Raw genomic sequence first — 25,204 nt, forward strand, 5'->3', positions numbered from 1 at the left:
GTCACACCTTTAATCAGCTAACTTAATTAGCAAGGAGAAGTATTTATGAAAGTGCATATTAACACTGGGATTTTGGGCACACCGGTCAAAGAGTTAAATATGTTAGAAGGTATCCTGTGAATACCAACTGTGTGGCGTTCCATGAAAATTCTGAGCCATATACAACAAAGACATAACAATAGTCAGGGAGCACAAAGACCCTCATTTTACCAAAACCATGAATGCATTCTCCAATTTAAAATTTTATGGCTATTTGGCATCATTACTGTGCGAGAAACTTCCTTACCTGTTATTCCCCAGGTCTTCTAATAAGAGACAGTAGAGATCTCAATCTAAACACAGCAAGCTCTCCAAAACGAGAGGGTTAATCTTATTATCTGGAAACACAGATTCTTCCTTGTGGAGCCGTAAGCTCAGGGCAGGGCATGTACCAAAAGTATTAATAGTGAACAACAGAATCCAAAATCTAATGTCCACCCTTACAGAAAAATAGCTTCCAAGATTTACTACACAGAAGGGAGGGAAATTAGCAAAAATAGTGTCTTCCACAATCACACAAGGGATAGGTGAACATTCCCCCACAGTAGGACCAAATGCCTGAGCAGACAGCACCTCAGCTGTGGGGTAAACAGGCTTGTGATCTGGAAGCTGAACGAAAGGAGAGACCGTCAGCTAATTCCTTCTCGCAGCTAGCCATGGTCCGGTCCTCAGTTGGTACCGTTTCTCATAACTTTAATCTCTCCAGGTCACAGTAACAAAATGTAAGCGGCCATCACAAGACTTTCAAAATCAAGTTTCCCAAAAGAAGAAAAGTTCAGTTTCAACGTTACCACCCAAAGCCACTTCCCTTGTTTCCCAGGAAAAAGGCACTAAGATTCATCGCAACTTGGCTGTGAAATATCTGAGGGATAAAGTGTTTCCCTTTCTACATGAAATAGGGACATTCAAGGATGGTCATGTACCAGGGGCCGCCGGAGTGGGGGAAGGTCACTCTGCTCTTATCCCTGGGTCATCCTCTTTACTGGTGGATGCCAGTCAATTCCCTACCTCACCCCCCTCCCCCATGTTTCATCTTTCCTCCCTCCAACTGCCAGCCTATCACACTTTAGAAAGTTTCATAAAGTGGGGTGCCTGGGTAGCTCAGTCTGTTGAGCATCCAACTCTTCGTTTCTGTGCAGGTCATGATCCCAGGGTCATGGAATCAAGCCCTGTGTCAGGCTCCACAAGGCATGGGAAGACTGCTTAAGGTGTTCTCTCTCTCTCTCTCTCTCTCTCTCTACCCCCCTTCCCTCCCCCTCCCCCTCCCCCTCTGCCCCTCTACTCCACTCACATTCTCCAACATAAAATAAAAAGGGGCACCTGGTTGGCTCAGTTGGTTAAGCATCCGACTTCAGCTCAGGTCATGTTCTCACAGTTTCTGAGTTTAAGCCCCACACCGGGCTCTGGGCTGATAGCTCAGAGCCCGGAGCCTACTTCAGATTCCGTGTGTCTCTCTCTCTCTCTGTTCCTCCCCCACTTACAACCTCTCTCTCTCTCTCTCTCTCTCTCTGTCTCTCAAAACAAACAAACATTAAAAAAATTTAAGAGAATAAAAATAATATAGAAAGTTTTCATAAAGTAATATGGAAATCATTTCAGCCCACCTGTTTCTATGGGTGATAAACTATGAAACTTACAAAGAACAGCAAATCCCTGTTTCACAAAGTTCCTGAGTACACAGAAAAAGCTGGAAAGCTTACCATTTCAGATATCCTATGCAATAATCAAGAAATGAGGGGGGCACCGGGGTGGCCCAGTCAGATAAGCATCTGACTTCAGCTCAGGTCATGATCTCACGGTTTCTGAGTTTAAGCCCCACATCAGGCTCTCTTTGTAAGCACAGAGCCTGCTTCAGATCCTGTCTCCCTCTTTCTCTTTCTCTGCCCCTCCCCGTTCTCTGTCTCTGTCAAAAATAAATTAAAAAAGAAATAAGAAATGAATATTGCTCCTCCTTTAACGGACAGGATATCAACTTACAAAATCAAAGATAGTCAACTGAAAATCTGTTGAAAGTAAGCAAGTTCAGTAAGGGGACCATGTAGTGAATATACAAAGTGAACAGGCTTCTACACATTAGTTATAACCACTTAAAAATTGAGCGAAAAATCTTTTTATCACCTGGAAAAACTACTAAACAAAAAAACTAGAAAGAGAGTAACAACTCTCTTTTATATTTATTTAAAAACTACAAAACTTTTACTGAAAGGTGTAAAAAGACCTAAAAAAAAAAATCTTGAGACCTTCTACATCACTTGATAGGAAAATTCAAATCAACAGGTCAATTCTCCTTAAATGAGTACACATTCATCGCAATCCCAAATTGATTTTTAGGACAAGGTAAGATTCTAAAGTTCATCTAGAAGAATCACTCTGTAGAGGAGCCAAGAGGAAGTATTCTGAGAAAAAAAAAATAACGGGGGAGCATTTGCCCCATTCGATTCAAACTGCTCCCGTAAAATTACAGTAATTTTAATAGTTTGCTACTAAACAGAAATATTCCAAGTCCAGAAAGAGATACAAGCTGCGTGGAGACTTAGAATATAATAAACGTGGCCTTCCAAGGAAGTAAAGATGGCCACTGGGACAACGGGTGTTCCATCAAGTTTTTGTCTGCCCAGCCCACCGCGCCGTCACAGTGTCACGGTGTCAAACCCAGCAGGACCGCAGCCTCTCCTAGATCACACAGGCTGCCAAGGCCAAGGAGTGTGTGCAAGCTTCTAGTAGCTTCTCACCACGTCCCTCACAAATGGTGAGCCCACATTTGAACCAAGCCAAAATCAGAGTCAGATTATTTCAACTTTGAAGTTCTCATGGGAGAGCAGAGATGCTGCCTCCCTCCTCATGGAGGCTGGCACGGGGGCCAAAGGGCCACACAGGCTGTCATGTGAGTCATGGATGAGTCACCCCCCTGGTGTCTGCCAGGCCCTGCTTGAAGACGTCCACCTCTAGCGTGCGGCCTCTTTGTTACAAAAACATTTCCAATCCCCCCTGACTGTTCTGTAATGGTCTGTTCCCTTCAGAACGTGACGAGTAACCACAGTGAATTTTGCAAAGAAAAGTAATTGCTTAGCATGAAAACATGCTACCCCTGCAGTGACGGGGGGACGGGGGTGGGGGGAGTGAGAATCTATCAATTCCCACTGCAAAAGGATGATTCTTAATGGGAATCTTGGGAAGAACGTGGAGAAAGCATGTCGGAAATGATGCCAAGATCATTTGTATTTGCTGAGGAGTAAATAAAGATTTTTATCATGTGAAATTCTGAATCTGTCCCTAAGGGGGAATACTGTTTAGCATTTCATGATGTGACAGCCTTCCCAGGTCTTAAATATTCCTCTCATTAGAAGTTCGTTTTCATCTAACGAAAGCCATATAGCACTTCTGGAAGACAAAGCAAAATGCCTGGATGTAAGGTGTTTTGTGTTTCCACAGAGAAATCCAACCTACCACGATCAGACCTCCAGAAGCGTTACAAGGCACCTGTGAGCCATGAAGAGTGGTTAAGGAAGCCTACTGAGCATCTGACACAGGATTACAGAGAAACGTATAGCGACTGATTAATGTTCAGTGTTCTGAGTTCTCAGAACTGCCAGAAGAGGCTTGCTTCCAGCCACTCAGTACCAAAAGATCCAAGTACTTTCCAGAAGGTTACCAACCTTTTCCCTTGCTTCCATTCTTTGGCAATGGGGGAAGCAGTGGGGCGGGGGGGGGAAGGTTCTCCGAGAATTTGTGTATGTGAATAGAAAATACATTTTTAGGGGCACCCAGGTGGCTCAGTCGGTTGGGCATCCCATTCTTGGGTTTCGGATTAGGTCATGATCTCGCAGTTTATGGGTTTGAGCCCTGTGTTGGGCTCCATGCTTTTGGTGTGGAGCTTGCTTGGGATTCATTCATTCATTCATTCTCTTGGTCTCTCTTGAAAATAAATAAAACATTAAAAATATATTTTTAAAAATATCATTGGGGTGCCTGGTTGGTTCAGTCCGTTAAGCCTATGACTTCAGCTCAGGTCATAATCTCATTGCTTGAGAGTTCGACCCCCCGCATCAGGCTCTGTGCTGACAACTCAGAGCCTGGAGCCTGTTTTGGATTCTGTGTCTCCCTCTCTCTCTCTGCCCCTCACCCCCACTTGTGCTCTCCCTCTCTCAAAATAAACAAACATTAAAAAAATATATGATAGGTAGGAGCACACATTAGATAAAAAAACTACTTAAAAAACAGGTTCTGTGGGTTACTAGAGAACTAAAATGCCATTTAAGAGAGTACAAGTGGAGTGTCTGCACACTTCATTCTTCCAGATCTGTCTCGTAGCCCATGTATGACAAGTGCTGACACACATGAATGTCTCCCATCCTATTTCTTACACATCTGCAGTCCCCACTCTGTCACTGCAGGACACGAGAGCAAAAAGAATGTCAGGGCCATTTGCCTGGTGAAATGAAATCCCATCTTGGCTCTCCGATGAGTTCACTTACTTTTTATAGCTGGGCTTTCAAACACAGTAATTGCTTTCTTTTTTTAAAGACGTGGATTCACACCACATTTGAGTGTCCCTATATATAGGTTTCGGTCTACTGTAATAGCAAGCCCACATGGCCCACCCTTGAAGACCCAAAGAGAACAATGTAGGATGTTTCTCTTCCTATGAAGCAAAACTATTAAGATACTCAAAGATAACTTGCCCAACCGCCACCAGAAGGCAATTCCTAAGCCCAGTTTTTATGACGCCCTCAGAAAAAAATGCACAATTTCTTCCAGGAAATGTGTGGTCTGCAAATTCTGTAAGATTTTAAAGATTACATCATGTTTCATTTCTGTTAGCTCTTATAATCTCTGGTTCAAATATTGGTGCTTAAACCTTATAGCTAGAAAAGCAGTTATTCTACACAGCTTAGAATTCGCAGAAAGCAAATGCAAAATCCACTTTTGTTCAATTACTTAACCTCCTAGTGAAATGGCAGGAAGTTCTTTTTCCAGAACCACGAAGCTGTAGGTAACAGCATGGCGCAGCCCAAAGAATAAGGGCTTTGGAATCAGACGGGTCAAACCCCAGCTCTTAGGGCTCAGTTCCTCATCTCTCCGAGCCCACGTCCTTCCCTGCAGAGTGGGAGGGGGTCCGTTCTGGAGCACCTAGAGTTAAAGAACACGTTGATGGGGTGCCTGGCCGAGCCCCTGGCATCAGCAGGCTCCTACAAAGTCAACGAGGTGATGGTGCCACTGTTGACGAAGCAGGTTCTGGAATACTTTCTTCCATGTCTTCACTTCTCAGATGAGGACAAGCGAGAGCCGGAGACATTATGCACAAACTAACAATCCACAGCTTGGCGAGTGGTTTAGGGAGCGGGTGAGCGAGGCTTCTCAAGGGATCAGGACTTCGAAACACGATGACCAAAACCACAAAACATTCATTGTGCACAAGGGGCTCTCCTAAATCTCATTACTGCTGAGCATATACAGAACTCAGAACTTTCCCCACAAGAGAGGCCTCCAAAGGACGATGGGTAACTTCTGCTTTATCCAATTTCCAGGATCTCTTCGTCTTTACTTGGCCACCTAAGGCCCATTCCGCTTGAACAGCCAGGTTCGGGGGGGAGGTCACCCCGCACGTCACGGCCGCGAGTGAGAACGCACAGACGTGGTACAGCTCCCACCGGTACCAGAGACTGTCCACAGGAGAGAGGTGCGCCATGGACACAGACTCCTGCCGATTAGCGTGTAAATCTTCTGAAGAATTCATTTGCTCCGAATCATACAGGCCCCTCACATCAACCCCCACCCCCAACAAACTGCATCTTGGCAGTTTGGCACCTCTGAAGTCACTTCAGGAAGTAAGGTGGCTTCACAAGTCAGGTGCCAGACCCAGGAGGCAGTGAGAGCCAAGATGCCCCCACGCCCCGAACCCCCCAGCTCAGACTTTCCTCCCGAGTCCATTTCCTGAAGTGGCTGGAAGTTAATTCTGGGTCAAATGTAGACACCTCGAACAAGGAGGAAAGGACTACAGATTTCAAGATGAAGTGAAATCATCTGCCAGGGGAAACAAAAACCAGAACAGAATCAGGCTCCTCCTCCTCTCTCAATGCCCTGGTTTGAAAAACCACTTCTTCAAAACAGAAGCCAGAAACAAGGAAGCCTAAGATGGACATGAAAGCGAATTCACCGTACACACGTCCACGGCTGCAAAGCCCAAACCAGACCCAGAACGCAACACTGGCAAGCCCGGTAATAAGGCTTTCCTAAAAGCCATCATTAGACCCAACACTGGGCGACAGGGGCCCGCATGGAAGCGGGAACCACACTCCAACTTCAGTGAGCCTTCACTTCTCGTAACTCGAGGATCGGATAAGAACAGCGGCTCGACGGCTCCAGCAAGGCCCCGAGCAACGCCCACCCCCCTCCACCCCGAGGTGGGAGCTGTGCTAACAGAGCTCAGGCGTCCTGGCTGTTTATGAGCCTCTCGTCAGCGTTAAATACATCAGCGATGATGTAAAGCAGCCCTTCAAGGTCTAGACAGGCACACGGTCCACACAGCACGCCCGACGCTGTTTCATCACCTTTCAATAGGGCAAGGCTTCTACGCTGCTGCTCGAGTGCTCACTGTATCTATCTATACCTTTCCCCTTCATCTCATCTACTTCTCGGGTGATTTGGTGGAAAATTAGCAAGTTCTGAGAGCTACATGGAGACCAGTGAGGTCATTTTCCTAAACTGGTAATACAACAGGGAAGGGAGTAAAAGCAGGAGCTCCCAAGTGGATTCTGTCGGCTCTAATAGCTGATCATTAAACTGAGGGCTAGACGGTACTGAGCAGCTTTCGGGGAAGCAGCACCAGAGATGGGGGTGGGGGTGGGGGTGGGTGGGTAGGGATGGGTCTTTATCAGAACCTTCTTTATCAACTCCTGAACCTCACACAGTACCGGCGTGTGTGTTGTGTGCTGGCTGAGGGAATAAAGGAGTGACCGGACTGCATCATTCATGTAACAATGAGAGTGGAGAGACTTGAATTTCAGTCCTATCTTCAACCAGCAAAGTTCTACAACAAGATATATGGTCAAGCCACTTAACCTAGCAGGAACTGTTTCAATATTTATGAGGTTAACTGAATGGGTGATATCAAAGAATACTTCTTAGATCCCATAGATTTTTATTGTTTGAAGTCTGGCTCAGAGAGCCTGGGTGGCTCAGTCAGTTGAGCATCCAACTCTTGATTTCAGCTCAGGTCATATCTCACGGTTTGTGAGTTTGAACCCCTTCTCAGGCTTTGTTCAGACAGCGGTGAGCCTGCTTGGGATTCTCTCTCTCCCTCTGCTGCATGCATGAATGACCCCTCTCTCTCTCTCAAAAATAAACAAACAACCAAAAATACCACTAAATATTTTTAAAAAAATAATAAAGTCTGGTTACGCCACCTCACATCTATTAGGATAGCTACTATCAAAAAACAGAAAATATGAAGTGTTGGTGAGGCTGTAAGGAAACTGGAACGCTTGTGCACTGTCCGTGGAAGGGTAAAATGATGTGGTCATTGTGGAAAACAACATGGCAATTCCTCAAAAGATTCAAAATAGAACTACCATATGGTGCAGCAGTTCCCCTTCTGAGTATACACCCAGAAGAACTAAAACAGTATCTTGAAGACATATGTACGCTCGTGTTCACAGCACTATTATCCCAAGAGCCAAAAGGCAGAAAACTCCAGGTGTCCGTGGATAGATGAATGGACAAACCAGATGTGGTAGATCTGTACAAAGGAAGGTTATCCAGCCCTAAAAGGAAGAAATCTCTGCCCCATGTAATACAGCACAGACGAATCTTGAGGGCATTATGCTATGTGAAAGGAACAAGCCACTAAAGGCCAAAAACTGTATGATTCCACTTACATGAGGTGTCTAGAGCCATGAGACTCAGAGACAGAAAGTAAAAAGGTGGATGCCAGGGGCTAGGGGAGAAGAGAAATGGAGAGTTATCATCTAATGGGTACAGAGTTTCAGTTTAAAGTGAAATACGCAGGAGACTGGGATTCGATTCCCTGACGGGGAGCATAAAATGAAATACATTCGGGGCGCCTGGGTGGCTCAGTGGGTTAAGCATCTGACTTCGGCTCAAGTCATGATCTCACAGTTCATGGGTTCGAGCCCCGTGCCGGGTTCTGTGCGGACAGCCCAAAGCCTGGAACCTGCTTTGGATTCTGTGTCTCCCTCCCTCTCTCTCCCTCCTCTGTTCACACCGTCTCTCTCTCAACAATAAACATTTTTTAAAATTTAAAGATAAAATAAAATGAAATGCGTTCTGGAGACGAATGGTGGCGATGGCTGCACAACGTGAATGTGCTTAGTGTCACTGAACTGTACACTCAATAATGACTAAAATAGGAAATTTTGTTATGTGTATTTTACCACCATTAAAATTTTTTACCTTAAATAAAAGATGATGTTTACGCCACACAAATAATACCTCAAGACACCCGATTTTAAAATAAAAATATTTTCGGGGCACCTGGGTGGCTCAGTTGGTCAAACATCTAACTCTTGGAGTCAGCTCAGGTCTCGACCTTAGAGCTGTGAGTTCAAGTCCCATGCTGGGCTCGTGCTGGGCATGGAGCTTACTTTAAAAACTAAACTAAATTAATTTTCATAAGTTTCCCTGATAGTTACCCCTTTCATTCTTCAAGTCAGCAGACGTTCCATCCCCCACAGGTCTGCAGATGATTTCCACAGGCTTTAGGAGCTCCTCTGTCAGGAACACGGAACCCCCTCTCATTTCCACTCTTGGGAAGTGTCAAAGAAGTGGAGGAACACGGACCCGGCTGCAGAGCTGGGACGTGGGAAAGCCGGATGGAAAAGCAACCTGACTCCCCAGCCACACCCCACCACCGTGCTGCCTTTCCTGATCTGCCCCCTTGCCCTGCAAATGAGGAAGCAGAGGCCAAGAAAGATTCAGTAACTTCCCAAAGATGCCACAACTGGCCACGTAGGCTCCTGGGCTAGATGTCAGGTCAACCAGTCCTGACTCTTTCCAATGCACCACAGAAAAGCGTATTTGGGGAGAAAAGGTAGCCCTGGGGTCCCACCGCAATGTCCGCGGCAATCCACCGCCACCATGTTCAACCTTCTCTCCATGAACAAATGTCATCTCCTCATTCATTCCTTCCTTTAACTTCACGTATCTAATTTTAAATTTCATTTCATATTTCTTTTTACCATTCATTCAAGGAATCATTTATGAGAACTTAATCTTTCTTTAAAAATGTCCTCTGGACATGTGTTCCCTTACAGCTTCCATTCATTATTCAATCAGCAGATATTTATTAATTGCCTACTAATATGGATGCTAGTAACATGTGTTTCTTCAAGGGCTCCTCTAGTAGAAATGAGGGAACTATTAATTAGTAATTAACTACTACAGAGTGGCATGGAGCACCTGGGTAGCTCAGTCAGTTGACCATCCTTGATTTTGGCTCAGGTCATAATCCCAGGGTCGTGGGAGCGAGTCCCAAGCTGGGCTCCACACCAAGCAGGGAGCCTGCTTAAGATTCTCTCTCTCCCCGTCTCTGTATCCCTCCCCTTCACACGCTCGCTCTCTAAAATTAAATAATTAAAAAATAGACCGTGGCAAACACTGTTGCTATTTAGCATCATCACAAAGCTACCAAACGAAGATAGGAGCAGAACACAACCAAGGGCCAGGATGCCTGGGGCCACCAGAAGTCTTCCAGCAGCAAGCGGCCAGAGTTCCGTGCAAGTTCACCGTCCACTCACAGCATCAACATTCACACCGACCTTTCCCGGTTCTAAAAGGGACTTGGCAATGAGTGAACATTTACGGAGCACAGTACTAAGGCTCATCCTCAAGGAACTGTCAGTATCTCAATTACAAACAAGGACACTAAGGTGCGAAGAATCAACTAACTGGCCCGAGGTCACAAAGCAAAAAATGATCTTTCTAGATTCAAGGCCAGACCAGTTCCGATTTCAAATACTCTACCTGCCCTACAATTCACTGATGTCTAAGAACTAAAACACACAGGTCGCATTATAATATTAAAGATTTGGATTTTTTTTTTAATTTTAATATTTTTGAGAGAGACAGAGTACGAGTCGGGGAGGGGCAGACAGAGAGGGAGACACAGAACCTGAAGCCTCCTCCAGGCTCTGAGCTGTCAGCACCCGGAGCCGGACCCGGAGCTTGAACTCACAAACCATGAGATCATGACCTAAGCCGAAGTCTGGCACTTAACCTACTGAGTCACCCAGGCACCCCCAGATTTGGATTTTAAAGTTCATTTGGTTAAGACCAGCGGGAATGCAAATACATTATTTATTCATTCAAAAACTTTTGAGCTCCTCTTAAGGACTGAACCCAGTACTAGGAATGTTACCAGAAGCTAAGAAAAAACTACACATATTTTATCAGTCCTGCTTTCAAGAAGATTACAATCTAGTAAAAGCAATGCCAATCTTGGATTCTGGCAAGGGAGATAAGACATGGATGCAAGCAGCAAGAAGATTACAATCTAGTAAAAGCAATGCCAATCTTGGATTCTGGCAAGGGAGATAAGACATGGATGCAAGCAGATTTCAAATATAAATACAAAACAGAGACCTCTAACATTCCCAGCAGGAGAATGGTGAGAATAAGTGGTGAGCGACAAAACAGTTAAGTGTCACAGGCAGAAGAGAGGCTACTGCTGCCCCTGAAACATGGGTAAGATATGGCTAGGTGGCCAGAAACTGGAAAGGCATCCCCCAGAAAGAAACTCCGCCAGAGAAGGTCGAGAGCAGTGCTACCCAGCTGAAAGAAAATGGGAGCCACATAATTTGAATTTTCTAGTAACTGTATTTAAAAAGCTAAAAAGACCAGGCGCCTGGCTGGCTCAGGGGGTAGGGCATGCGACTCTTGATCTGGGGTTGTGAGTTCGAGTCCCATGTCAGGTGCAGATTACTTGAAAATAAAGTCTTTTAAAAAATAAATTAAAAAACAAATACAAAGAACCCGGTGAGGTTAATTTTGATATTCTTTAACCCGATGCATCCAAAGTATCCTCATTTTAACATGTAAACATTGATTCATGATGTAGTTTACATCTATTTTTTCATGCTATGTTTTCAAAACCCAGTGTGTGCCTTGCACTTACCACACACCTTCGTGGCACTGGCCACATCTCAAGTGCTCAACAGGCACATGTGGCTAGTGGCTACCCATATGGACACACAGATCTAGAGGCAAACCAAGGAAGACAGGGGGCGGAGGGAGTGTTGTTGTTGAAGGGCAGTAACTAAACCAATTAAGCCAAAGCAATGACTTGATGAGAAATCGTGAAGAGCAAGCTTAAATTTAAGCTGAATTTGGACAAAAGGATGCCAGTAATGGTCTAGGGCAGATGACATGAAGTATCAAACAATGACACAGCTACTGCTCTAACCCCAAGACATCAGACCCCCAGGGACTCTCTGGATTCCATCCCATCAGCCCATCCATCACCCTCAATGGGTCCTGGCCCCCTCGGTCCCTCTGAGGGGCCCTCCGACCTGCCTTGTCTCCCTCTATCGGTTGGACACTATGTATTCGCAGCCATCTCCACAATGATGTCATTACCAACCTGAAGCTCCTTGCTCCCTCCATTTTCTTGAACAACTTGAACAAGCCGTATTCGCCCCTGCTGGAACTAAATTCAGAGTTCCCATCTTTCCAGTCCCCCACCCCAGTTTGCCTACAAGGGTCACTGAATTGGGAGGGGGGCACCAGGCCCTCCAGCTCTAACTTCACCCTCTGCAACTGCCTACTTTTTCCTCACGTGTTCCCAAGTCTCCACCATCCGCCACAGAGGCTCTTCCAAACGTGTCGCAGCTACCCCAGCACCTCCGGCCACCCGAGGGCCCAAACAGTCAGCCGATAATCCTGCCTCCCGTGTTCTTTAAGACCCCATTCCCTCAACTCCCATCCTCCAAACCTCAAAATCTTTGTCTCTTCACTGGCCCACCTGCACCCCCCCCCCCCCAGGAGACAGAAGGTTCTCACCTCCCAGGCCCCCTGCCTGGGCTCCCACAGCGATGAGCCACATGTCCAGCCCACCCTCAGGGCATCTGCAACTCAGCGTCCAACACGCCCATTTCCCTCTGTGCTTCCAGAACTTGCCTTTGAACCCTGCACCGAACAAGCCTTGCCTCTGTCCTGCCCCCTCAAGTCACCTCTTTGTTTCTCTCTTTTGCCGCCAAAGACACTCCCTCAAAATCTCTACTTTCTTCTACTTTTTTTTTTACTTAGGTTTCAACTGTCTCTATGCTGTCTCTATTCCTGACCGTGACAACTGGGACGTCCATTCCCAAGTGCTCTTGGGAAAGTTTCCAGTGATTTCTAAACTCCACTTCCAGTGGCCTCTCTCTGTTCACTGATTTGCACCCAACACAGAAAAGCCAGGAGGAAAAACAGTAAAAAACCAGCAACGCTACATGTCCACACTCTGAGACACTCCCCGGTAGGACCCTTCCACCATCTGTGTACACACACACACACACACACACACACACACACACACACACACCCTCTTCCTTGGTGCTTCATCTGAGACATTCCGCAGGCAGTCTTTTCTTTTTTTTCTTATCTCCCACCCACCTCCTCCCACAGTGCCAACCTCTCTCCTTCCAAGCAGTATTAACACACACACGAGATTGCCTTTTATGATCTTACAGTCCACAGAAACGAGGTCATATTTTAGGTGGTTCTTTGCCTCTTCATTTCTCACGGGAACCCTTCCAGGTCGGGCGGTATGCAAACCCAAGGCACCGATGTGCCGCATTTTATCCGACCATCCCCCTGCTGAAAGCATCCACTCACTTTCCAGGCCTTTGCCACTACAAACAATGCTGCAATACTCTTGTACAAACAAATGACATAGGGCTGCTTTTATTTCTGTGGGATAAAGTCCCAGGAGAGGAACCGCCGGGTCAAGGGCCATGTGCATTCTAAATGTTAATGGACTCTGGCAGAACCCTTTCCGCAGCGGCTGTTCCCACCGGCAATGCTGGGAGACTGCCTCTTCCCAGCACTCCCGGCAGCAGGAGATACTGTCACCCATGACATGTGCTCCAGTCTGACAATGTGATGAGCAAGGTTGAAAGCCCCCCCCCCCCCCGCCCACGGCATTCAGCCTTTTCAGAGCCACGTCCTTGGTCTCATAGTCTGATTTTGTCTCCAAAAATTAAGCAGGAAACAATGCTGTGTCCCGTCCCATTCTCCTCCCTTCACGTGCTCTCCTTTGACACGACCATTCCTCCACAGGGTTTTCAGTCCTCATTTCTAGGGGCTGAAGCCAAATGTGCATATCCGGCCAAGGCCTCGCTCTTGGGCTCCAGGCTTCTAACTGGTCGCGGGACATTTCTCACAGACACCGCAGAGACCTCAGTAGGCGCACACCCAAATTCTCCTGGGCTCGCTCCAAGCCTGTCCCCCTGCCCCCACGCCACTCTAGTGCCGTCTGCAGGGCGCGCCCCCAGGCTTGAACCCACAGGGTCCCTACGCTCTGCCCACATCCGGGCAGTTCAGAATCCCCTCTCTCCTCCATCAGATGCAGGTCCCTCCCGGAGACCTCCAGGACTCCTGCGACAGCCCGCTCACACCCCCATCCCCAGCAGGCACCCCGACCTGTCAGCGAGACCCTCCAACGCCTCCCCACGTGCAGCTGAAGTTGAGCCCAAACACCCGCACGGCCCTTCTAAGACCTTCCAGGCTCTGTTCCCATCTCCTCCCCGGTCTCTCGATGGACACCGCCCTCAGGCTCCAAACTCCACAGAAGCGTGTCTGGCGGCCGTGGCCACGAGGAGAATCTCTTGTGACAGGAGAGAAACCCGTGACAAGGAACAGAGGAGGTAAATGGATACTTACTAGAATTCCCTCTGCCACTCTGGCCCCGCCAAGGAAATGTCTCTTTCTTAGCTCTAAAGAGGAAAGGCAGTAGATAAAAGAAACTGGGTACGTACATGAATCACAGAACTTCAACCGACAAGAAGCTACAGGCAGGCATATGTGTGTCCTCCCAAATGACCCAGCCAACACTGAGGATGAAAGAAGAGAAAAACCACCCTACTCCAAAGCATCCTCTACATTTAAACACACAGCAGAGAAGAGTTGCACAGTCACCTCTGTCTCCTGACAGAGTTTCAAGAATCAGACATTCAGAACCGGCTGGCATTCAAACTCAGCAGAAGACCCCAGTCATGTTATAATAGGGGGAAAAAAAAATCACTAGGATGAACTAATCAAAGCTTACTAAACTAAATACGACTTGCAGAGACAAACTGGTATGATAATTCATCTCTACCCGAGTCATCTGAAAAATAGTGACGATGACTTAATAAGCACTTACTTGATGCCCGAGTTAAACTTTGTCCTGAGTAATTGAGGAAGGGCAATAAACAAGAGATACACTCAGGGACCTTAAAGACTACCTGCGCCAGCGAGAGAGAGGAAACCTGCAATAGGAAGGGAGATAAGGGGTAAAGAAATAGATTTTCAAGGGCAGAAAGTGAATGCAAATGGAAAGTGAATATGAACAGCCCGAGATAAGTCAAAAGAGATTTCTTGAACTCTGGTGTGTGGAAAAGATCCCCACATTTTTTGGTCAAAGCAAACAGAAAAGTGATCTGTTCCACCGAAGTTTTTTTTTAAGCCCATCTAACAGTTTCTTAAATGTTTTCTAGCCTAGCAGTGATGATCGGAAACCAAGTTCCAATCGCACTTCACACTTTGGAAAGGCTGCGAGCACAGCACTGCTCCCCCAACCAGGGCTCCGGCGTCTTCTGATGGGAACTGTCACCAATCCATCACCCACTCGTGGCGGGATGCGGCGTCACAGATAATTTAAACAGCTGTCAGAGCTGAGCGGCTCTTCAGAATTCCATCTGGCTTGTAACACACACACACACACACACACACACACACACACACACACATTGCCCCGCCCCCTCGCCAGAGAGAGCCAGGAGGAAGGATATGAAGTCAGATCCAGCCCCGGCTACATGCCTCACCATATCCTCTGCTACAATATGAATTTTCAAAGTCCTTTTCACGTAGCAGCGGGGAGCACTCAGTCCAAAGCCGTGTGAGAGTACCTAGCACAGTGCCTGATGCCAAAGAGAGATCCAGTGAGTCACTAACAGTGCCTCTCCCCTCTTCCTGCAGCTGCTCAACTATTCACAGCACGCCAGTTCCAAGGTGCTGCTCCTTAAAGCAAAATCTCAAAGCAATAGGGACAAAATTCTCTGCCAAATATGCGGGACTGATAAGAGTACCAAACGAGTGTGGGGATTTATAGAATATCAAACTCGTAACAGAGAGGTATTTGATACTACCTTTCCAGACCACCTACGGCACACGCCCCTTCCATGGCACAGCTGGCCCCAAACCCCAGCTCCACTACAGGGGCCACGAGAACCTTCTTATGCCTGAGAAAGCCTGGGGCCTCCACCACCCCCACAAGGGGTGAGCAGCGAGGAAGGAGGGAGCAAACTCAGAAGCCCCGGTGTGATGCCCACACTTACCAGGGAGGAGTGGCTAGGCAAGTAATTTCTCTCGCCTCTGTCCCCGGAAGGGAGTCTGGAATGACTCTAAGGTCTCTCCTGGCATTTTAGGATTCAAATAGTTCAAGGGCTCCGAATTCTGCAGGAAACGATTTTAAGGCGGGGTGGGTGGGTACGGGTATATAGGAGATATTTCTGTAGTAGCATCACAAACTGTCCTGTGCTTAATTCTATAAAATATCATCCTATATTACAGAATCAGGACCTAAAAGGGTTTAGTTGGTGGGTTTGTTTTTGCTTCTAACAATCCCACCCACCCACTCAGCACAGAGGTAGAAAAAAATATGGGTTTTTATAAAACTACATTCAGTCAAAAGCTCAAAAGGGGGGGCGCCTGGGTGGCTCAGTTGGTTAAGTGTCTGACTCTTGATTTCAGCTCAGGTCTCAATCTCACCATTCGTGAGTTCAAGCCTCACATTGGGCTCTGCACAGACAGTGTAGGAGGCTTGGGATTCTCACTCTCCCTCTCTCTGTGCCTTTCCCTCACTCACTCGCTCTCAAAATAAAATAAACTTTTGGGGCGCCTGGGTGGTTCAGTTGGTTAAGCGTCCGACTTCGGCTCAGCTCATGACCTCACGGTTCATGGGCTCGAGCACCACGTCGGGCTCTGTGCTGACAGCTCAGAGCCTGGAGCCTGCTTCAGATTTTGTGTCTCCCTCTCTCTCTGACCCTCCCCTGCTCCCCTGCTCATACTATTTCTCTCTCTGTCTCTCAGAAATAAATAAAACATTAAAAAAAATTTTAATAAACTTTTTTAAAAAATGCTCAAAAGGAAGATAAATCCAAATATGTAAGGATTATCTTTCTCTTCCTACTCTGTGAGTTCCTTTTGTCTCAGTAAACTCTCATAGAAAAAAAAAAATGAGTAATGTGAAGAGATATACAGTATAAAATGGAACAGAACAATGGAGGGAGGGGGTAGAAGAAATCAGGACCTGGGACATAAAAGGTTTGCAATGAACTGGCCAGAACAGAAGATGTTCTCTTTGACTTTGAGCTCTACTCAAACATTACATGTTATTTATTAACCACTCCCTTTTTTCTTTCTATAAAGAAATTCAGCACAGTATCAGCTTTGATATATTTATACCACTTCTCTTGGAGAAAGGCCAGAGCCTACATTTGGTTTTAAAAAGAAGGTTCTTCCTGCATGGAAGCTATCTCAGAAAGCCAAACACACGTCCAGAAAAGCTGAGCCTCTTGCTAACTTTTCCCAAGCCGACAGTAGCAGAGCACCATTTGGTACCCACCAGAATCCCTCCAGAAGTATCAAAAGGCTGCCAACTTCTCAACGCATTTACAAGAACAATCCTGAAAAAGTGTTTGTTTGCAGACGCATTCCATTTTTACTAGTATGCCCATCAAAAGTTTATGGTCTCTTCAGGGAGAGTTCACTGGTTTTAGTGACTTGGCCAAATACCAAAATAGCTGTAATTAAATGGATTGCTGAGAGGCAGATAAGGTATAAAAATTGATCACAATCCCAGAGGAACTAAAACGATGCTTCGTACTTGTTTAAATTATATACTAGTCACGAGGTCACTGTCAGACACACCTCTGGGAGAGAAACAGATCAACAGGACTGAAGGAAGCAGTGTGTGCACGGAGGCAAACCATTTCACGGTTCAGCACGGAGACTGGCTGCAGTGACAGTGTTGTTCAAAATATTTCATACCCGATTATCTTCATGGGATAAGAAAAATCCGAGAAGCCACACAATCTCAACCGAGCTCATTTGAATGATAGGTTGAGACACTCGGGAAATAGCAGCATATGGTCAAGTCCAAGGGGGAGAGCGCTTCTAATTTAAATGATCAAACACAAACTAAATAGCCACCCCAAAGTTTCCTAACGAATGTCAATTCCGAAACAACGTCCCCACCCCTTAAAATGAAAATTACTTCTTGCAAATTGAGTGGCCACCTCACCTATCTAAGGAATCTTCTTTTTTTTTTTTTTTTTAACATCACTCCATGTCATCAAGTGCTCACCCAACATTAATAAGGCCTGAAAGGAATTGCTCTTAAGTTTTTTGTTTTGTTTTGACCTACTTCCCAGGCTTGAGAAAATGAGCAGCCTATTGATTTATGTATAGATACACAGCAATAGTTCCCACGTGCCCTAAGCCCCTCACCTCTAGGGAAACAAACCAAAATAAAACTGATAACCTGTGATTCAGAGGGTAGATCCATAACAGGTTTTTTGTTTTTTGTTTGTTTGTATAGTTTATTTACTTTTGAGACAGAGAGAAAGCGAGCATGAGCGGTGGAGGGGCAGAGAGAGAGGGAGACACAGAATCTGAAACAGGCTCCGGGCTGCTAGCACAGAACTCGATGCGGGGCTCGAACCCATGAACCGCGAGATCATGACCTGAGTCGAAGTCAGACGCCTAACCGACTAAGCCACCCAGGTGCCCCGGTCCATAACATTTTAAAGGATCTGTTGTGATTCTACCATGGTAAAACTTTGAAGATGGTCAGGGGAATCCCACGAGTACATGGGACAGGTTGCTACAAACCACAGGCATTATTACCACATCAGTCAGTCAGCACGAACGTTAGCACCGGGTAACGCGCAGAGGTAGGTAAGGTGGCTCTGGTTTCCACATAGTTAAGAACAAGCAAACACGAGTGTCTGTTGGCTTCCAGAAGCCTCAGGTACTGTACCAACGACGGGAGCGCCATGAACTCCCAGGGACCTCAGCAAGGCCCTTTGTCCCCAAGAGCCCGTCAAACCCGCCCGCTGGGTGATGCCTCAAACCCATCCTCAGGGTCGCTGTCCAGTCTTCACTTCAGCCCTGCCAACCTTTTCCCAGAAAATACTCTGATTTCTATCCCGTCCCCTCATGTTAAAAGTCATTCTTGAAGGAAAGGCACGAAAGCGTAAGGAAGGCCTGACGCAGACATACATATTTTAGAAACGCACCTAAGTAATTAAGAAGAACCCTATTCCCAGACAGAGACCCTCTGCTTTAAGGCTCTGACATGTTCTGTGAATCCGTCAGAGATATTCCATGGTGTCTACCTGTCTATATCATTCATTCATATATACACACAAACATATGTATGTATACCTCTATGTGGATGTGTGTATATACCCTGTAGTAATTATACATCCAGACATAACCCTATATATATACACCCATATATAACCCTTTATATAAACATATCCATATATATACATATACATATATATGAGAGACATTATTTTGCCTTATAACTTAATATACTTACATGTGATGATTATTTTTAGTTGTCAACTTAGAGGGTGTTCTGGGATGAGATTAGCATTTAAATCAATGAACTCTGAGTTAAAAAGGTTGCCCTTCATAATGTGAGTAGACCTCATCCAATCACTTGAAGGCCTGACTAGAATAAAAAGACCTGCTTGAAAACAGCAGGGAGGAAAACTTCCAAGTTCATCCCACAAGGCCAGCATTACCCCAATACTAAAACCAGATAAAGACACCATAAAGAAAGGGAACTACAGGCTAGTATCTCTGATGAACACAAACACAAAAATTCTCAACAAAATACTAGCAAAATGAATGCAACAATACAGTTTTAAAAATCCTTCACCACAATCAAGTAGGATTTGTTCCTGAATTGCCCAGGTGGTTCATTATTGGCAAAATCAATTAGGGTCATACACTGTATCAATAAAAGAAATGATAATAAGAGCCATTTGCTCATTTCAACAGATGCAGAAAAAGTACAACATCCATTCATGACAAAAACCCTCAACAAAGTAGGCTTCGAAGGAGAGGGAACATACCTCAACATCATAAAGGCCATATACAAAAAACCCACAACACACATTAATGGTGAAAGACTGAGAGCTTTTCCCTAAGGTCACGAATAAGAAAAGGATGTCTACTCTCACCTTGTTTATTCAACATAGTACTGGAAGTCCTAGCCACAGGCAATCAGATGACACAAAGAAATAAAAGGCATCCAAGCAATAAACTATTTAAGGGGGGAAAAAAAAGGAAAAAGAAAAAAAATAATGAATAAATCCCCAATAGAAAAAAAATTTTTTTTAAATAAAAGGGAGAAGAAGGGGGGAAATGGTGGGGGAAAGGGAGAGAGGCAAACCATGAGAGACTCTTTTTTTTTTTTTTTTTTAAGGTTTTATTTATTCCTAGGAGAGAGAGAGACAGCGTGAGCAGGGGAGGGTCAGAGAGAGAGGGAGTCACAGACTGAAACAGGCTCCAGGCTCTGAGCTGGCAGTCAGCACAGAGCCCGACGCAGGGAACCGCGAGATCATGACCCAAGTGAAAGTCGGACGCTTAACCGACTAAGCCACCCAGGCGCCCCCATGAGAGACTCTTGAATGCTGAGAAACAAACTGAGGACTGATGGATGTGGGGGGAAGGGGGGAGATGGGCATGGAGGAGGGCACTTGTAGGGATGAGCACTGGGTGTTATATGGAAACCAATTTGACAAAGAACTATTTGTAAAAAAAACAACCATGAAAAAATAAATAAATAAAAGGCATCCAAATAGGTAAGGGAGACATAAAACGTTCACTATTTGCAGATGATACAATACTCTATATAAAAAACCCTAAAGACTCCACCTAAAAGCTGCTAAACTGACTAATGAATTCAGTAAAGTCAGAAGATACAAAATTCAATGTAAATAAATCTGTGGCATTTTTATACACCAATAATGAAGCAGCACAAACAGAAATTAAGAAAACAATCCCATTTACAACCGCATCAAAAATAATAAAATACCTAAGAATAAACTTAACCACCGACGAGAAAGATCTGTACTGAAATCTATAAAACACTCATGAAAGAAATCGAAGACAAAAGAAATGGAAAGAGATTCCACGCACATGGATTGGAACAAATATCATTAAAATGTCAATACTACCCAAAGCAATCACACACATTCAATGCAATCCCTATCATACCAACAGCATTGTTTACAGAGCTAGAAAAAACAATTCTAAAATACGTACAGCACCACAAAAGACCCTGAAAAGCCAAAGAAATTTTAAAAAATAAAACCAAAGCTGTTGGCATCACAATTCCTGACTTCAAGTTTTCTTACAAAGCTGCAGTCATCAAGACAGTATGGTAGTGGCACAAAAACAGACACATAGATCAATAAAACAAAACAGAAAACCTAAAATAAACCCACAGTCATATGGCCAATTAACCTCTGGTGAGGTAGAAAAGAACATCCAATAGAAAAATGTCTTTTCAACAAATGGTAATGGGAAAACTGGATAGCAACATGCAAAAGAATGAAACGGGACCACTTTCTTGTACAAAAATAATTTTAAAATGGATAAAAGACCTACATGTGAGACAGGAAGTGATAAAAATCCTAGAAAAGAGCACAGACAGTAATTTCTTTGACATTGGCCAGAGCAACTTTTTTCTAGATAGGTCCCCCGAGGCAAGGGAAACAAAAACAAACTGTGGGGACTACATCAAAATAAAAACTTCTGCAAGGCAAAGGAAACAATCAACAAAACTAAAAGGCAACCTATGTTATGGGAGAAGATATTTACAAATGATGTAGTCAATAAAGGGTTAGTATCCAAGATGTATCAAGAACTTAACATAACTCAGCACCTAAAAAAAATAATACAATTTAAAAATGGGCAGAAGACATGAACAGGCATTTCTCCAAAGAAGACACACAGACACATGAAGATGCTCATCCTCACTTATCAGGGAAATGCAAATAAAAGCATGAGATAACCCCTCACACCTGTCAGTGGCTAAAATCAACAGCACAAGAAACAGGTGTTGGTGAGGATGTACAGAAAAAGGAACCCTCATGCACTATTGGTGAGAATGCAAACTGGTGCAGGTGCATAGAAAACAGTATGGAGGTTCCTCAAAAAGTTAAAAATAAAACTACCCTATAATCCAGCAGGGACACTACTGGGTATTTACCCAAAGAATACAAAAACACTAATTCAAAAAAGCATGTGCACCCCTGTGTTTATAGCAGCATTATTTACAATAGCCAAAATATGTAAGCAGCCCAAGTGTCTACCGATTGGTGAATGGATAAAGTAAAGTACTAAACACATACAATGGAATATTATGCAGCCATTAAAAAATGAAATCTTGCGATTTGCAATGACATGGATGGATCTAGACAGTTTAACACTAAGAGAAATATGTCAGAGAATGACAAATACCATATGATTGCATGCTTATGTAGAATTTAAGGAACAAAACAAATGAACAAAGGCAGAGGTGGAGTGGGGAGGGGCAGACAAACCAAGAAACTGACTCCTAACTTACAGATCACAAACTGATGGTTACCAGAGGGGGAAGTGTGTGGGGGAATGGGAGGAACAGGTGATCGGGATTAAGGAGTGTGTTGTGATAAGCACTGGCTGATTAAACTAAAAACTTTTTTAAAATGTTGAAAAAGACTTGCCCTGCCTGAACAAGACTTTATCAGACTTTATCTGCACCATCAGCTCTCCTGGGGCTGTCTGTCCACATTGAAGATTTTGGATTTATCAGCCTCCATGATCATGTGAGCCACTTCCTTTTAATAAAACTCTTTCTGAATGGATATTATATACATGTATATCCTAATATACCTTATATAACCCTAAAATACTATATATGATACACACAATGCATATATATGTGCACATATACACACGTATATAAATATTGATATACATAGAACTAAAAGTTTCAAGAAATAGTTATTCTTACCACACTGCAATAGATTTGGAGATCCTCTATTCCAGATTCATTATTCCACCTCATGTATGTCTCAGTATGGGTACTGGTCAAAAAAAAAAAAAAAAAAGGTCAGAAAGCCACTGGAATTTTTAAAAAAAAAAAAATCTATCCTTAGAATCAAAAAAAAAGTTTGAAAAAAACCCAGAAACACTGTTTTATTCAAAAGGCTGTCTACTGCAAACAGTGTTCTGTACCTGAATATCTTCACGTAACATACCACAGAAATCTTTCCATATTTATGGATTTCTGTGTCTATGTAGACCTTTTATTATAGGGACAGTGAGATAAGGAAAAAGTAGAATGAAAATGAGGGTTTACGAAAGCCCAAAGCAGAGAATCACTGAGTCCCAAAGTCAAGTTTAAACTCATTCACAATTTAACCCTAGGCTGATTTACAGTTTCCATAAAGTGGATAACAAAAAGAACGAAGGGTAGGAGAGGCAGACATCTTCTTTGGACATCGGTGCCCTAGGAGAGCTTCCATTCTCTTTACTGCTCTCCCTCCCATCTATTTTCCAACAAAGTTTCCAGTAAAGATTAGGAAATTCAATTTCAGGCTTGGCCAGAAGACTTACAAGAACAGGTTAAATTATATGAATTCAATTACACATACTTACTAAAAAAAAAAAAAAGGCAGGAAGGTATATCCCTGTAACCCAAATGGGCCCCTCTCCCTTCCCCTCTCAGCTTCCTTTCTTACTCATTTCTCCATTTTTACCTGAAATGAGCTGTAAATCTGTGACCAGGAAAGTCTCAAACCTGTTTACTTCCTACCTAATCATATATGCCAAACACGGTTTCTTATAGATCAGATTCTTTCAACTTTTAAAGCACAGATCAGCTTCTTTCAACTTTTTAAGTAGCAGTGTGAAGCATCAAGAGCATACAGATTCAGAGAAAATGGTACCAATGCTTGGGCCTTAGAAAATCTCTTCCACCGGATTCAGGGCTACATTCAGTTCTCTGGAGGGCCCCCGGGGGCTTTCCCCACTCCCATCCCTTGGGAGTAAGACAAAAGGGTACTTGAATCCTTTGGTCCTCTGCCCTGGCTGTAATTCACACAATTCCAGTTTGTCTCTTCTGTATGCTGGAATTTCACAAAAGATGTAGTTTGGAACAAAAGATTCCTCTAATTTCAAAGGTGTGAAAACCACCAATATAGAACCGTTCACAAATAGGAAAACAGAAACTCAGAGAAGCTGAATGGTACCCATGGAGTGGATCTCCAGCCCTTTTCAGTGCCGACCAGAACTGGCCCTCCAGGGCAGGACTGCCCCAAATGTGGGCCGGGATCAACAGAAGCAGCACCTCTTGGAAACTTGTTAGAAATGAAAATTCTCAGGCCAATCCTGGATCCTAATTGGAAAGGGAGACTGTGGGAGGGTGGGGCCCAGCAATCCGCTTTTTACCAAACCCTGCAGGTGATTCTCATGCCGTGAAGTTTGAGGATCTCTGTTCTGGAGCAAAACCTATTGTTGTTCCCATTATTCTCTTCCTCTTCTTAATCCCACATCTGTACTCAATCACACAAGAAATAACTGCCTCAAAGTACTGAACCTAAGTACAGACTCACCCACTGAAAAAAGACGTCGTGGTGAGGTATTCAAACACAGCTATAATGCAGTCAAATGAATTTCTTTTTTCACGATAAGAAAAAGGAGGGTCGGATCCAAGTTTTAAAGTTTTCAAAGAATAATTCAAGAGGGTAGGGTTCACTAATATTTCAGAGATTAAACCTCAAAAGGGGTGAGCAATGCTGAGAAACTTATTTTCAGAAAACCCGTCATGGTACCTCAATCTGTGATCAGGAGTATCTTAGAACACACCAAAAAGAGACAGAACACAAGAAGATTTTTAAACTATGAGACGGCTCCTTCTAGAAAAATCTGGTTCCGATCCTTGAAAATCAGTAGAAGCGCAACCATTTCTCTCCCCCAGCCTGAGGTGATGAATTCCACCAGACCTCAGAGGTTATAAGGTTTGAGGTACAAACCCATCATCTACACAGGTGAATTTCCTGACCTTCTGCAAAATAAACATACAAGAGGTGCTACACCGACCAGCTGCTGTGAACCGTACCTCAAGTTCAGGCTATTTCAACCAATTTCACAAATGCCAAATGACAAATTACAACATGAAGCTTGAACATCTAAAATTAAGAAACAGCATGAAAATCCTACTCCTCAGACCCCTACTTTTTTCCTTGATGAAATAAAATCTTTCAAATTAGTTCCTATGAAGCACTCGGTAGATGAACTTTCATCGAGAAAAGGAAATACCATATATACCAAAGAGGAGAGGCTTCGGGGAGGGGTGAAAGAGGGAGAAGTTGTGAGCTAACTTGCTGAACTGACTAACGTGAAGTGTGTAACTGGCTCACCAAGAACATTAACGTTGCCACAGCCTCCACTCATTTATTCACTTCAGATTAATTAGTATAAAGGGATGCACTGCAGTTAATGGAGACTTGATAGGTAAAGCCCTCATCTCTTAGCAACCTTACCCCCCACCCCCACCCCACACAAACTCCCACTGTATGCATGTACCTGCAAAAACCCGCCAAACACTCCAACAGCAAAGATACAAGACCTGAAAACCAGGCCTCAGACCACAACTCCAGGGTGATTTCTGACTGAAGAGTCGACTTCCTTTCCTTGGACTATATTCACTTCCATTGCAAGGCTGCAGGTAACCGTGTTTTTAACGGAGAGCCCGTTTGGAAGCATGGCCCCTCTGCCTTACCACAGAAAGCCAGTCCCTGTCCCCCCCCGCCCCCCCCCGCCCCAACTACTATCTTTATAGACTCATTATAGGCAAACCAACCGAAGACGTTAGTAATCAAAACCAAAATGTATTGTG

The 25,204-nt window shown here is 44.5% G+C and overlaps 1 protein-coding gene across 5 annotated transcripts in view; it reads right to left on the bottom strand.

The window, feature by feature from the left end:
* Positions 1 to 25,204, bottom strand: part of TIAM2 (TIAM Rac1 associated GEF 2) — a 231,503-nt gene that overhangs the window by 195,207 nt on the left and 11,092 nt on the right. For 3 of the 5 annotated variants that reach the window (XM_039234101.1, XM_039234102.1, XM_039234097.1), the window contains exon 1: positions 22,316 to 22,388. The exons of the other annotated variants lie outside the window; for them this stretch is intronic. The gene's annotated coding sequence lies outside the window, so the exon portion shown is untranslated. Of the gene's footprint in view, positions 1 to 22,315; positions 22,389 to 25,204 lie in introns of those variants that run through there. 5 annotated transcript variants of the gene reach the window in all.

This window comes from Hyaena hyaena, unplaced genomic scaffold (genome assembly GCF_003009895.1).
Source record: "Hyaena hyaena isolate Hyena2069 unplaced genomic scaffold, ASM300989v1 scaffold_81, whole genome shotgun sequence".
Classification (NCBI taxonomy): domain Eukaryota; kingdom Metazoa; phylum Chordata; class Mammalia; order Carnivora; family Hyaenidae; genus Hyaena; species Hyaena hyaena.